Raw genomic sequence first — 12,060 nt, forward strand, 5'->3', positions numbered from 1 at the left:
TCCAGTCTTGCCAAAGTATGCAAGATAAAATATACTATCACTTTTTTTCAGGACACTTGAAGCGTGCATCTATAAGGTTTTTGCAGCTCATTCCCATCTGGACAAGCTGCTCAGAACGTGTACTCTCCCCAGTCGCCTACTGATGGAGGAGCAGCAATGTAACTTAGAAGTGCACTATGGATAAGTGACTGTGTTGCACTTGTTTTGATCCAGCTCAAACCTCAGGACGTTTAGGCCTGTGTCAAATGTAATGTCTATTACAGTAGAAGACACCATCCCATTCATCCTTTTAATGCTGATATCATTTCTCAAGTAGCAAGCAATATCTAATCTCTCAAAATAAAACAAAACTTTCATACAAAATCTGGGGCAACCATTGACAAAACTAGTCAGTCCAAAAGAACTTTAAGATATTAAATTCTCAATAAATACTGTTCAATATGCTTTCCTCTTGACCTTTTGCATTTTAATATACTTTACCAAATATAAAATGTTGGGCCAAGCCACAATTACCTCCTCATGTCATCCACCAAATAATAATCTTGTGTCTCAACATGTGATAATTGCTCCATATTTCTATGGTAGGCTCCAGTTTTGCAAATGTGTACTTGCTTAATATTATTCACATGATGGGACTGTTTGCCACTAATCATATGATTAGCTCCATTGATTTCAGTGGTGCATGAATAAAGTTAAGTGCATGCATATTGTTAGAGCCTCATAGTGCAAAATAGAAATGTCAGCAATATTAATAGAAGGCTTGGGGGCATTGCAAGTAGACTTTACAAGTACTTAGGAAGATTTCAGATCGAGAAACAAAAATAAAATGATTTAGTTCTTGTAAAGTCTAGTTGCAATGCCTCATGAGGCACGAGATTATTATTTGGTGGATGACAGAGGGAGGTAATTGTGGCTAAGTTAATTTTCCTGGGCATATCCTTCAGGGAATGGATGGTCATAGGAGAAATATGATCTATATCCACTCCTAAGATTGTATCAATATAGGGTGCATTGGCTTTATTAAGAGCCCAAAGGAGTCAGGAGACTCCAAGGCTAAAATCAGAAAAATTACCAAGACTCAGAATTGCCGTACCTAAGTGTATTTTAGGCCCTTTGCTGCCTAAAATAATACTCAGAAGCAAACTAGGTGCCAGACCCCTTATGCAACAAATGGAAAGAAACTGGTACCTTTCAACGAGATTCCCAGAAAGTAGCACGCTTGAGTGGGATTCAGCTGCCTTAGCTGGATGGAGAACCAGAGGAGATAGACAGGCAGGAGCGTACCAAACATGCACACTCACATATGCACGCACTTATGGTGGTTCTTTCATTTGTTGTTTCCTTTCTGCCCAATAAGAACAGGGGTTTGTGGTTTCCTTCAGGATGTAGGAGGCAAAAGTTCAAATCCCTTGCAGGGGGGGTGGCATGATCACAGCCTCCTCATGGAAAATGCCCAAGGTTCAACCCCTGATGTGCATAAAGAAGGGTGTATATATTAAGCTTATAAATGTATATATGTTTAGCTCTAGGTATGTGTAAATCCTACTAAGCTAACAAGCTGCTCAATGCGGTCAGGACTTAGTTTAGCTGCCCTGTGAGAGAAACGTTGATGTTTGGTAAATTTTATTGGTACCTCCTGAGTGTAGGTACCTCCTGACTTAGGCAACATCTAAGTCACTAATATGTGCTTTCAGCCCCTGTGGATCTAGCCTCAAGTGAGTTTAAGAGATTTTGTATCAGGCACAGTGATCTTTGGAAAGGACAACAGAAAAATGCCTTACTGAACCTGACCATAATTTTTGCACCATTGCCCAGTATATTGTTTTACACAAATTCAAATATTTATCATAAACAAACTAGATTTTGCATGCATAAGGTGTATGTTAATAGACATTTGTATTTCTATCTAAGCCAGAAAGGAAACCAAATTAAGATGTTGTAGTATCTCTATAGGTCTTACTATTGGTGAAATTAAACTTCTTTATTTTCATTTCTCCTTTGTTTCTTCCTTGCTATGTATATATGTATGTATGCAAATGCACAATTGTCCTCTTAACTACTTTTGAGTGGCAAAGCTCATGCCTAGGACTCCATTCTGTAGTTTTAATTTATTGGATTGCTGGCTGTGCTGTAATTAGACAACACATGGGATAAACTCATAAGCCATAAACTCCCTCAGTGAGGGTGCTGCACCTGTTTTGATTAAACCTAGCCTTTTAAAATAGATGAGTTATTGACCATAATGTCTTAAGCACCATTTCCACTGCAATTACTGCTAAATAAAGAAGCTTAGAGAAGCATGTAAAATAAAAGCTAGCTCTTTATGGGAAAAGGGTGCAGCTAACTGAACCTGCTTTTTAGTGTTGATTCAAAGGGGAGTCCTTTCATCTGAGCCAGATGAAGGACAGTTTTAAAAGACAGAGCTAAAATGACCTTGTTATACACCTTTTATAAAAAGATGGCGTGAACTCTTTGGGCATACTGGACTGTGTTTGTAGGAGTGTTGTCACCTGATCAAGGGAAGTAATTCTTCTCTTTTATTCAGCATTGGCGAGGCCACATCTGGAGGACTGTATCCAGTTAAGGGCCCCCTTATTACAGAAAGGATGTAGACAAATTGGAGAGAGTCCAGTGGAGGGCAACAAAAATGGTTAGGATCTGGGATACATGACTTATGGGGAGAAACTGAGGGAACTGGGTTTATTTAATTTGGAAATAAGAAGATTGAGAAGGGATTTAATAATAGCCTTCAACTACCTGAAGGAGGGTTCCAAAGAGGATGGACCTAGTCTGTTTTCAGTGGTAGCAGATGACAGAACAAGGAGCAATGGTCTCAGGTTGCAGCAAGGGAAGTTTAGGTTAGATATTAGGGAAGACTTTCTCCCAAGAACTAGTTACCCAGAGAGGTTGTGAAATCTCTGTCTTTGGAGGTTTTTAAGAACCGGCTAGAAAAATCTTTGGGTAGGATGATCTAGTTGGAGATAGTCCTGTTTTGAGAAGAGGGGTGGATTAGATGACCTTCTGAGGTCCCTTCCTAATTTTCTATTATTCTAACTCAACAGCTGGAGAGGCAACACAGGAGGTGTGGTTGGTGATCCAATGGGTGATACCCCATACATGATTTGCTTTGCTGACCCACATACTTCATGGACAAGTTTGCCAGCCTGAGCTGCCCCACTGATTGTACACACATTGCCATCCTTTTTCCTGTAGCCATGAATTCATTAAGCAGTAAGGCTATTTCTTGATCGTGCTCCAGGCTGTTGTGAACCACTGCAGTGGTTTCACACATTTAAATACCAGCTGGCCAGGCAGGGTGCAAGAAGCTAGGATATTTCAGAGCTTCCTGCTCCTTGAGCTGATAGATTTTGGGGGGTGGAGGAAGGGATATCGCGAGAGCTTGGGCTGTGGGGATAAATGTTCAGCTGAATGCTGAACTTTGCTTCCAGAAAACTGGTGGCAGGAGACAAGGGAGGGAGCTGATGGAGCAGAAAGAGTTTTTCCCTGACATGCCTGACACCATCTTTGACACTGTACCCCACTACTAACTGGGGACCCTGGCCACCCATTGCACCCTTAGCGAATGAAGCATTTCACTGGATGCCTGGATCTCCAGAAGATACTGTTTAACTACCAGCTCAGCAGCTGCAAGGTGGCTGTGGAGTCCTTGTGGTTTGGGTGTTTCAAGGCTTGCTGAGGAGCCTGAGGACACCCATAGATGCCAGCAAATGCAACATGCCTCTGATTGTGGTCTCTGCATGAGTTGTGCACAACATTTGAGGCCAAGGGGGAGTTTGTGCTTGAGACCCCGTCCCTGCCAGTCAAAGCAGAGTGCACCTTGTCTCCTACAGGCTCTGTGAATTCTTCAACTGCGGCCAGTTTCCTGGCACTGCATATGTGAGATGCACGGGTTGACCACTTTTCCAGGGATGAGGGTGGTGAATCACAGAATGATGTAATGTATTTGATTTAACACTGTCAACTGAACTGAATTGTTCAGCCCCATGCAATAACCATCAAAGCCCAGAAGCATAAGAAATACTCATAGAAGAACATAGGAATAGCTATGCCTAGATCATCCCCAACCAATGGCTGTCCAACCTGTTCTTGAATCTCTGCAGTCATGGAGTCCACAGCTTCCCTAGGCAGACTATTCCACTGCCTCATTGTTCTAACAGCGAAGAAGGTTGTTTTTTTCCTGATATCCAATCAAAGTCTACTGTGCTGCAATTTCAAGCAACTGATCCATGTCTTCTTCTCACTTTCAGCCTTTCAGGCAAGGTTCTTTGGGTAGATGTGATATCTCTTATTAGACCAACTGAGTAGTTGGAAAAAAGTTTTTTGCAAACTTTAAGTCGCAATCGTCCTCCTTCAGGCTTAGGAAATCTGCTGTTCTCCTATGCCTGAAGAAGGGTGATTGTGTCGAAAAGCTTGCAAATCACTTTTTTTCCTACTACTCAGTTGGTCTAATAAAAGATATCACATCTCCCCAAAAAACCTTGCAGGACAAACATTCAGATATCTGTTGCAACAGTGTGGGGAAAAGTGTTAGTATCTCTTACTGCACAAACCTTCTGGGGGTTTTGTCCTATGATAACTGCAAAGGATGTTTAAATACTTGAATTTATCCCATAAAAAAAACATTTTCTGCCACAAGAGCAATGCCTGTTTGTAACCTGTGTGTCACAAGCATCAGTAGTAAGTGCCTGATCACAAACTATCTCATACTGTGGACACATATTCTCTAGAAGCAGGTGAGTTGAAATGGCAATCAGCTTTCCAGAAAGATATATGTGCCTGGTCCCAATCTCTAAACTGTAGGTGATTGGCAAGAAGAATCCTATAGAAATTAAACCCTGAAAGCCCAGAAAAGTGCTGTAGAAATATTTATTTACTAGTCTCCTTTGTGTTCTCCTTCCCCATAAGTAAGCACCAGTTCACTACTGATCTATTGTGTTAACCCCTTCTCTAGCCATTCTTTATTTTGAAGATCCTTGTCTGAGTTGTATTTGTATAAGCCTAATGTTTACAGGAAGGATTTTCCCTTAACATTTATAGATGATGTCAACAGATCGAGAGGTCACAGTGAGAAGCAAGTTCCTGGGTTGACTTATGCTAACATTAACTAACAAATCCACTACGCTCCACTACATGTAAAGCAAGTTGATTTAAGTTTTGCCTTCCTCCAGATCAAATGGAATCACACTGTACTTATAAGTCGAGACATGAATGAGGGAGAATATAGATGCCAGGCACACAACCAGAAACCATAGTTCAGGACTTTGATCAGCTGTCATTGATCCAGGGGAAAGTAGTTGAAGTTAGAGAGCTCCAGAATGACAGAACAAATAGTGACTACATCCACAGCTGGCTTAGCATCAGCACCCCCTGAAGCCAATGGCTAATCAGCTGGAAAGACAGGCTTTCACACTTTACTCTAGCCAGAGGGATATTGGTAGGGGATGTCTGCCTGTGCTGAGTTGAAAAGGGAAGGAGAAAGGAAAAATAAACATCTGTAGCCCTCTACTAACTTTATGGGGCTAAATATTGATTGTAAGGTTTCTATTTAGAGAAAATCAGAAGGCAAAGATAAAGCTACAGTTATCAAAATCTGTAGCTCCTGATGCTATGTTTTCAAAAAGGACATAGTAGGTACATTGTACTTATTTTACTTAGGCATAATTGTTTTATTAAATATCTCGAGTTACAAGTTGGGGGACAATTTCTTTAAAGCCTCATGCAGGATAACCTTTCTTACAGGCAGGACAAGAACACGGAGAATGCTCCCCTGATTTTGCCCCATTAACTCATGGACTCCAGATTCTGTTCCATCCATTATGCACATAAAGTGTGATTCTCCTCCACTCCACTCGAGTCCCTGAAAAATGTTAAAGCAAAGAGGGTGGGTCTTCCCTCTCTTCCTTGCTGCTTTTGTGTGATGTAGTCTGTAAAAGTTAGATGATATTGTGGCACAAAAGAAGCTGCAGTAGTGGATTTTCAGGGACTGGAAAAGAGTGGAGTAGGATCCTATGCTGGTGCATAAGTCCATTTAGACAAGTAGAATAGGATCTGGTCAGGGGAGGATCTGAAGGGGTGTGGCTGTGCAGATGCTTCCCCTTTCTGCTGTTGCTGCCGCTGTCCTCAGCCGGTGCAGATGCATCACCTTTCTGCTGTTGCTGCCGCTGTCCTCAGCTGATCCAGGAGGTTCCTCCTTCCAGCTCCTGCTCCCTGCTTGTCCCTCCCATGCAAGTGTCCTCCACTGGCCAGGAACAGGGGCTGGAAGGGGGAGCCTGCATGCCTCTGGCCCCAGCTCTTTCCCCACACACAGGCTCCTTACAGGCCCAGCTGGAGCAGGGCAAGAGTGGCTCCCTTTTTATGCACCCAATTCTCTGGTGTCCCCTGATGACTTCAGGGTTTCAGCCACACCTCACCTCCCCCAGGCCCCCATGGCCTGATGGGTTGTGTGCTATACCCCATAGGAGCCCTGAATTAAATTAAGGCTCCGTTGTGTAAGACCAGTGTTACAAATCTTTGTAGACTCCAGACAACTCAGAAAATGCCAGCTCTTTTTGCTTTTTTTTTTCTTCTTAACTATAGAAAAATAACAGCAATTCTTCCATTACAAAGAACTCAGAAATTCACAACAGGGCAGAATGGTTTTAACACTGCAGAGTCTTATTTAAAATCTCTGGTTTTATCATGTGAACCATGCATGCAAGCCTAATGGTGGCACCCTTAAAAGCATCTCAAGGCACTCCAAGGTGCTGTGGCACTGTGGTTGTGAATCACTGTACAGACCATGCTGACACACAATAAGAGGCAATCACTACTACAAAGAATGTACAGTCTAAATAGTCAAGAGAGACAACATTGAGAAAAAAGGATTATCTTTATAGTCACAATTTCTCTTTTGTAGGCCTTTATAGATTTTAGAAGTATGACTTCCTACATAACTAACACAATTTCATCATTTCACTCTTTTAGTCAGCCCAGTCTTCTTTTTGACTACAGTGTATCTTCCAGGAAGGCATTCACTTTAGATGTGGAAAGAAGAGCTGGAGAATCCACCACTTTGTGCTCAATTGCTCACAGTAAAAGGACCCTTAAAAGAAAAATGTAAAGAAACTGAAGAATAAAAAATCAGCTCAGTTGAGGGTTAAAAAATAATTTGAATATATGATAAATACACAATGAAGAGGATAATTAAGTTATTTTTACTGTGAGGACAACTTTGGCAAGTCCCTTTATGACTTCACCTTTAAGTTAAAATGGATCTCATCTGTTTCATGAAGTAAAGTATGCACATTGCCACAGGTATGCCTAATCCAAATCCTCTAAAGTCAGTGGAAAGATTCTCATTGATTCCCATGAGCTTTGGATCAGGCCTCAGCTGATGAAGCAGAGACTGAATGCATATGAACATTGCAGTAACAGAATTTGCAAAAACACATGAAGAAAGAATCAATCCTTCAATGGGCCTTCTTTCTTCTCCAGCATCCTTGTAATTAAAGATGCCAAGCTCTGGAGAAAGTGAGTTTATTAGCAGGCTGTTATTCCTGAACACTTAGTGGGCTGTGTATGTATTAAATCATTCAATTCAGGAATCTCAGGAGGGGCAGAAAAATAATTTACTGTTTATGATTTTCCTCTGGAGAATAGGGCACCTCACAAAATATTTTATGTTTGCAGTAAGTGGTGTGTGTGTGTGCGTGTGTGTGTGTGTGTGTGTGTGTGTGTGCAAGAATGAGATTCTTCATGTTTGTGATGAATGACTAGGGAGGAAGTAAGATCATCCTAGAATTTTAACATTTAAAACCAAATGTTTCAAGGTGAAACATGAGAAAAGCTGTCAATAAGAATTAGCAGGAGCCAGCGCTTGAGATGGTGTAGGTATTTTGTCAGTCTTCAAGAATACCTCATTTCACACTGAAGACATTGCCTTTCCAGAGTTTAAGTTGCCTTTACTTTTTAAGCAATGTCTGGTCTCACTCACCCTTTTAATATTATGGAGTGGTTCAATATTTCATACATGACAAGCACAAGGAAAGAGCGTTATTATCATTCTCCCTGGTAACATGGTGTAACATGAATTAATCTAAGAAGGGAAATATTCATCCATTTCATGAGGATGCCTGAAACATTTGCTGCCAAAATTCCACGGCTGTCATTTATTACTGACACTGAGAACATTTTTTACGCACTCATGAAAGAGCTTTCCAAAAGCCACTGAAGTTTATGAATTGCTTGCAAATTTACAGCTGATAAAAGTGGAATTTTCAATACCTTGCTGGACTCATGTTGCTAAGCTCTGTGTTTTTGGAGCTAACTTTCCTTACAGTGAAATTGCCTTACATGGCAATTTAGATTTACCCACAATGGTTTACATGGTCAGAGATGTTTTACTGGTTGTGTTATTACAGTGGATGGCATAGTGTGTGTGTGTGTGTGTGAGTGTGTGTGTGTGTGTGTGTTCTGCTGGTAAGGAAAGACTTCAGAACAGGCACTGGGGGAGAAAGCCCTCTGAAATTTAGCAGTGTTTCTAAATTCCTAATGCATAAAGAAAAGATAGATACACTGTGTGACTTTAATACGATCTCCATATAGAGTTTAAAGTTCTGGGGGTCAGATTGTACCTGGGCACATCTACATGAGATGCTTTACTGTGAAGTACTGTAGTTTACTGCGAAGTAAGCATGTCTGTCTACACATGCACATAGTTACTATGCAGTAAACCTCGCTAATTGTAGATAAATTTGCTACCTGCAAATGCAAGTAGCAAATTTACTCGTGCTTAGAAATGGTGCAGTAGTGTTTGTGTAGATGCCTATATACTTCCAGTGAGCCAGCCACTAGGCAGCTGGAAACTGCTCCCTGCCCCCAGGAGCTGCCTGGTGCCAGGGTGGGCTCTACCAAGAGAGCCCAGGCAGGGACTATTTCCCCCTGCCCTGGCAGCAAGGAGCTGTAAGCCCCCCATTCCAAGATTGGGATTGGGGAGCGGAAGATGGGAGAATGTTGTCTCCCAGTGCCAGCTCCAATGTCATAGTGATTGGGCGGAGAGATCCTTAGAGATAAGGGTCTCCCAGCCTGAGCCTCACAACTGCAGAATTTGGGCTGGGAAATAAAGATCTCACAGTGCTGGGCCCATGACTGCAGAGCTGGCACTGGGAGATAAGGGTCTCCCAGCCTGAGCCCAGTAACTGCAGAGCTGGCACTGGGAGCACTTCGATAGTGGGGGCTGGGGAACCTGTTCCCTACCCAGCTGTGCACTCATGGAGTTGAACAGAGAACAAGCTCCCAAGCCTGTTCCCCACACAACTCTGCACTCATGGAGCTGAGCGGGGAATGGGCTCTTCAGCCTCCACCCTGGGATCATGGAACAGGGCCTGATCTGGGACAGATCCAAGCTCTGTGCCCCAATCAGGTGATCAAGGCATGGGACTTGGAACGAGCTAAAAGGGTTGGGTAGGTCCCAGGCCCCTGCCCTGATCTGCTCGTGGGGCAGCTAGCAGCAAGCTAGCTGTTAGCTGCCCCATGGGTGGATGGGTCAAGAGACTGGGACCTGCCCCTCCCCTGCAGCTCTTTCCAAGTCCCTTGTCCCTGATCAGGGAACTGGGGCCAGGAGCTCCCTGCTGCCGGGGTAGGGGGACATTGTCTCTGCCCCAGCAGCAGGCAGCTCCCCGGGGGCAGGATGCAATGTCCCAGCCCTGGTCAGAAGACATTGTCTCCTAGCCTGGTGCTCCCTGCCACCCCTTGAACCAGCATCCAGGGGGATCCTAGATCCCCCTGCAGAGCACCAGAAAGCAGGAGCAGTTTGCTGCCTTTAGCAGCAAATCTAGTCCCATCTCCCTGCATGTGTAGACACCTGTCCAGGACCATTTACTCACGAGTAATTGACTCATGAGTACACTTATTCTGGATAAAATGCATGTGTAGATGCACCCACTGCCATATTTACAGCAACATTTAACCCTGCAATACAGCAAGTAAGGTTTCTGAGCCCCTTCTCACTAAAATACTTGAAAAAAGAAGACAGTCTTTGTTGTCCACCATGCCATAGATGCAAGCCCACAGAAGGGCAGTTGCTAGAGTTAAGCAGTCACAACTTGGCTCTATTGTATATATAGAAAATACATTTCTTCAAGATCATCTATTCTGAACCTGGGTTAGAATTTGTCCTTCTAAAAATCTATAAGTGCCTAGTCACAGCTTAAGTAATGTGGCCAACATTTTCAAAGGGGTCTAAGTGGTTTAAGGTATCAGGGTTATAAAGGGGGTACTTTCAACACACACTTTGGCTACAAAAACACTTTTTATTGGACTTACTAATGCATTTTAGTTTATTGATTAAATGCTCTTGATTAACAATCCAAAAAGATACAGGCCTACTTTAATCCACAGAACAAAACAGAAGCTTTCCACATTGCTCCACCAGTATGCTTCAGCCTGACAAGAGGTTAAAGGTGGGATAGTTCATTTTCCATAACAAAATTATTTCTTGGACTCTGTTTTAAGACCGTTAACAATGGCATCACTTGCCACCAGCTATAGTAAGTCTAGCAACGTATACATTCCTTTCAGGAACTAGGATAAGACCTGGGTTTACATTTTAAAAAAATATATTAGAATGACAATGTTCAGATTACTAACCTGGGATTGATTTGATTTCTGTAACCTGGAACTGAAAAGATGAATATTTTATTCAGTGTCCTATGCAACATAGAAAGATGCACATAAACCTTAATGAAAGTAGTATATAAATACCTGAAGACAAAAGGTGGCTTGGAAGACTTGAGTTAATTTATGCAGTCATGATTCAAATCGTCAGTCCAGGGAACTTTTTCTATTTTCAACATATCATACATCTGTACTTGTAAAACATATGGAGAGGATCAAAGTCACAAGGATGTAAAAAGCATATCTCCTTGTGTGTTTTTTAATTCTAATGTATAAGGACTGGAAAAGGGCCAAAAGGGCCAATGTGGTCCCCATTTTCAAGAAGGGGAGGAAGGCGGACCCAGGCAACTATAGGCCGGTTAGTCTCACCTCCATCCTTGGCAAAGTCTTTGAAAAAATTATCAAGGCTCACATTTGCAAGAGCCCGGCAGGACAAATAATGCTGAGGGGAAACCAGCACGGGTTCGTAGCAGGCAGATCGTGCCTGACTAATCTAGTCTCTTTTTATGACCAGGTTACAAAACGCCTGGACGCAGGAGTAGGGGGGGATGTCGTATACTTAGACTTCAGGAAGGCCTTCGATACGATATCCCACCCCATACTGGTGAACAAGTTAAGAGGCTGTGACTTGGATGACTACACAGTCCGGTGGGGGGAGAATTGGCTAGAGGGTCGCACCCAGAGAGTCGTAGTGGATGGGTCAGTATCGACCTGGAAGAGGGGGGGCAGTGGAGTCCCACAGGGTTTGGTCCTTGGACCTTGGACCGATACTCTTCAATGTCTTCATCAGCGACTTGGACGAGGGAGTGAAGTATACTCTGTCCAAGTTTGCGGATGACACAAAACTGTGGGGAGAAGTGGACACACCAGAGGGCAGGGAACAACTACAAGCAGACCTGGACAGGTTGGACAAATGGGCAGAAAACAACAGAATGCAATTCAACAAGGAGAAATGCAAAGTGCTGCACCTAGGGAGGAAAAATGTCCAGCACACCTACTGCCTAGGGAATGACCTGCCTTGTGCAACGGAAGAGGAAAGGGATCTCGGAGTCCTAGTGGACTCCAAGATGAACATGAGTCGGCAGTGTGACGAAGCCATCAGAAAAGCTAATGGCACTTTATCGTGCATCAGCAGATGCATGACGAACAGATTGAAGGAGGTGATACTTCCCCTCTATCAGGCACTGGTCAGACTGCAGTTGGAGTACTGCGTGCAATTCTGGGCACCGCACTTCAAGAGAGATGTGGATAACCTGGAGAGGGTCCAGAGAAGGGCCACTCGTATGGTTAAGGGCTTGCAGGCCAAGCCCCACGAGGAGAGACTAGAGAACCTGGACCTTTTCAGCCTCCGCAACAGAAGGGTGAGAGGCGACCTTGTGGCTGCCT

General features: G+C 43.2%; 1 long non-coding RNA gene across 1 annotated transcript; it reads right to left on the reverse strand.

Annotated features, from left to right (window-relative positions):
• Nucleotides 1–6,923: 6,923 nt before the first annotated feature.
• Nucleotides 6,924–10,858, reverse strand: LOC112550378. Its single transcript, XR_003094190.1, has 3 exons — nt 10,762–10,858; nt 10,648–10,678; nt 6,924–7,102 (listed from the first exon to the last, which is right to left on the reverse strand). It is a non-coding gene; the product is annotated as an uncharacterized LOC112550378 (long non-coding RNA).
• Between the last annotated feature and the right edge of the window lie 1,202 nt (nt 10,859–12,060).

This window comes from Alligator sinensis, unplaced genomic scaffold (assembly GCF_000455745.1).
Source record: "Alligator sinensis unplaced genomic scaffold, ASM45574v1 scaffold43_1, whole genome shotgun sequence".
Classification (NCBI taxonomy): domain Eukaryota; kingdom Metazoa; phylum Chordata; order Crocodylia; family Alligatoridae; genus Alligator; species Alligator sinensis.